Source organism: Nycticebus coucang, chromosome 13 (assembly GCF_027406575.1).
Source record: "Nycticebus coucang isolate mNycCou1 chromosome 13, mNycCou1.pri, whole genome shotgun sequence".
In the NCBI taxonomy this organism is placed as follows: Eukaryota; Metazoa; Chordata; class Mammalia; order Primates; family Lorisidae; genus Nycticebus; species Nycticebus coucang.
Window position 1 is genome coordinate 40,235,510 of NC_069792.1, and position 3,572 is coordinate 40,239,081.

The 3,572-nt window shown below is 42.5% G+C and overlaps 1 pseudogene; it reads right to left on the reverse strand.

Annotated features, from left to right (window-relative positions):
* Positions 1-409: 409 nt before the first annotated feature.
* Positions 410-3,171, reverse strand: LOC128563348 (disks large-associated protein 5-like; annotated as a pseudogene).
* Between the last annotated feature and the right edge of the window lie 401 nt (positions 3,172-3,572).

Below are 3,572 nucleotides of genomic sequence, written 5' to 3' on the forward strand. Positions count from 1 at the left end.
GAGACTTAGAGGAGATTGGATGTTAAGTGCTTGGACGAGAATCTGATGTGTAAGTACATGTTACTCACCATTTATTACCTCAAGAGGAGATGTGATCTTTTGTGTTCCCTCTACATGAACAGATTAACAATAGTTTTCTTTCTTTTCTTTTTTTTTTTTTCTTTTGTTTTTTTGAGACAGAGCCTCAAGCTGTTGCACTGGGTAGAGTGCCATGGCATCACAGTTCACAGCAACTTCCAGCTCCTGGGCTTAGGTGATTCTATTGCCTCAGCCTCCCAAGTAGCTGGGACTACAGGCGCCCACCACAATGCCCGGATAGTTTTTGGTTATAGATGTCATTGTTTGGCGGGCCCGGGCTGGATTCCAACCTGCCAGCTCTGGTGTATGTGGCTGGCACTGGCCGCTTAAGCTAGAGGTCCTGGGCCAACAACAGTTTTCTTAAAAAGCTGATGTATTGACACCTGCCCACGCTCGATGGGCTCCAGGTAGGGTCTCCAGCCCGGGTCGGAGTCCGGGGCTCCACGTCCTGTCCCCCTCCAGCGCCCAGGCCAACGGGAGGCATTAGAGGTGAAAAGGAGATCAGGTCACCACCAAGGGAAATGTATCCGGAATGTTCTCAATGTCTGCCCTCTGGCTGAGTGAATGGATTGCTGCAGTTCAGGCCTGTTGAATCAACAAGGCATTCAGTAGTGAGACTTTTATTATCAAATAGTACTGACGGAGGAAGTTTAGTTTCCTCTTCTGGTGAGAGGATATTCTGTGATGGTTTAAATTTTTCAGGGCTACTCATCAAAACATCGCGTGATATAATTGAAGAATTAGCTCCATTCCTTCCACAACATCTGAAATTTCTTCTTTTTTGTTAATATTATCTGCTACTCCACCAGCAAGAAGAGGCAAACTCAATTCTTTCAATGGGTAAGTAATGCACGCCAAAGTTTACCCTATTTTCATCATGTTTCGCTTCGATTAAATCTTGTGATCCAGGACACTGAGCATCTTTTCCTAGGTTGCTCTGGCTTTCAGGAGTATTTTCGAACAAAGTCTTCTTATCATCGTGTTCATTTTTGGTACTCCAAGGACTGGAACTCTCTGGTGATGCAGTTTGTCCTAGGAGGCCCACCGCACCCCTGCTCTGAGACGCAGCTTTGCTGACAGACTTAGGTATTCAACGTCTTTTGAGAAGGATGTTCAAAAGAAATGGAAAGTCTTGAGAATGATATAATGGGACTTTCAACCCTGAAAAATCCAGCATCAAACACTATTTTATCAATCTCCTTTGGCATCCTAGAGGCTGCTGCCTCCGCATGTTCTCCCAGCTTCGTCTTCTCTCTCTCTGCACTTTTTATGACAGCCAAGCGATTTCTAGCTGCAATTCTTCCTCCATCATGTGGAAGAATTTGTTTTGGTTTATTCACCATACTTGAGATGACTTTTTTCCTGAAGACTAAAATGCTTGCATTACTATTGTTTTGCCACCCAGATTCTTCAAGTCTGGTCAGATTGTTGAATTTTTGCTTTACATCTTCTATCTGAAAACTAATCATATCCCAGAACCTGTCCAGATCTGTGTGAGTAATCTCCTTTTCACCTTGTTTATATTCACAATCATTCACTAGTCCTTCAAATTGTTTGACCCTTTCCTTCATAAGGAGTCTTGTTGGACCAACTGCTGTGCGAATACGATCTTTAGCATCATCTGGAATGTCCGATCTCAGCTTCTTCTCCCCCTGAAGGCAACTTGACATTGTTAATTTCTCAGTTTCTGACTGGAGGATATTTCTGAAATATGGTACATATCTGTCCTTCCTTCATTTCAAGTGATGGGACCTCTGTTACTGGAAGGCCATTTGACTTTTTAATAGATTTATTATGATTTAAGACCTGTTCTTCATTCCAAACAGTTAGAGAACCCAAAGGATGTTGTAATTTATTTGAATCTTGCTGTACTAACTCAGTAGCTGACATTTTACATTTTAGCACCAAAATATCTTTTGTTGCTTCTTGAGTCTTATCCTCTTCTATTTTGCAAGGGGTCCAGGTGTAACTGCGTGTCGAGAAATCGTCAGCACTTCTGGGAGTCATGGGTGTGACTTGATAGGTCTTCAGACCATCCAGGGGCTTTGCAGGTTTTGTTTCTTTTTTGGGGGCGGGTCTTCCTTTATTTGGTGCCTTTCTTCCTGGTTCACTGTCACCAGTGGCTCTTGAGAATGGCTTTCTTGCTGTGCTGGATGAGACTGCTCCAGCAACCTGCTTTGCTGCTTGAGCAGCAGATCAAGTCATTCTCACCGACGTGGACACTACAGGCTGTCCAACTTTTCCCTCTTTGTCCAACACTTTGTTTTCAGAAGTTTGTCTTTGACCAGGTCATACTGCTGGTCATACTCCCATTATTGGGAGTGATGTTCGAGCAGTACGAGTGAGCCTCCTAGGACAAACCAAACAGGTCTTTGGCCTTTGACCTTGTAATCCATACAGAAGAAGTCTTTTGTGGCCCAGCTTTCATAGCATTCAGGTTTGATGAAAGGAAACCAGGCGTATCAGGTCTATAAAAACCCACTTTAAACGCTTCTCGTTTAGCTTTCTCTTTCACTGTGCTTTCAATTTTTGTAGTTGCTTTTCTTCTTTGTATTTTTGGAGCGTTTGTTTTCGTTGGTCACACAGAACAGTTTTTATTGACCTTGGCTTGGCGTTTTCTAGAGCAAGCTCTTGAGATGTCTCATCTAATTCAACAAGAATTCTACCTTCCAAGGTTGGAATGCTGACATCTTTCAAACCAAAGAGTCTATTTTGTTCATATTCCTTATGTCTGTTTTTGTTTCTCAGACAGTGATTTCCTTTGAGCAAGTTTAGTCCTAATCATTTCAGTACTGAAATCCTTTCTGAACCGACTGGCAAAATGTGATGAAGACATTCTGAAGCACCTCCTAGCGTGAATCTCAAGTGAATCAAAAGTTAAGGAACCCTGGAAGTGGACGCACACCACCGCCTCCAAGGCTCGCCTCCATACAACTCAAACTTCCTGCACTGAGCCCATCTTTGGATTTTTAAATAATGCTTTCTGAGTATTGTATATAAAATTTTAGAAGTGAAATTTCTGTGCCAATGGATATAGAAACATTGCTTTAAATTTTTGCTAAATATTGAAAAAAAAAGCTGATGGATTTTGCTTTAAATAACCTCTGCTCTAGCCTTCTTATTAATATTCTAATACATTCAGGCGGCACCTGTAGCTCAGTGGGTAGGGTGTCAGAAATATACACAGAGGGTGGTGGGTTTGAGCCTGGCCTGAACCTGTGAAACAATGACAACTGCAACATAAACAAAAAAAAAAAATAGCCAGGCACGGTGGCAGGCACCTGTAGTCCCAGCTACTAGGAGGCTGTGGCAAGAGAATCACTTGAACCCAAGAGGTGGAGGTTTTGAGCTGTGATGCCACAGCACTCTACCAAGGGTGACATAGTGAGCCTCTGTCTCAAAAAAAAAAAAATTCTAATGCATTCATATCAGATTTGCATGTCCCCAGAGAAGGTAATCTTGGCCCTGAAGAAATTAAATTTGAGACAGTAAAG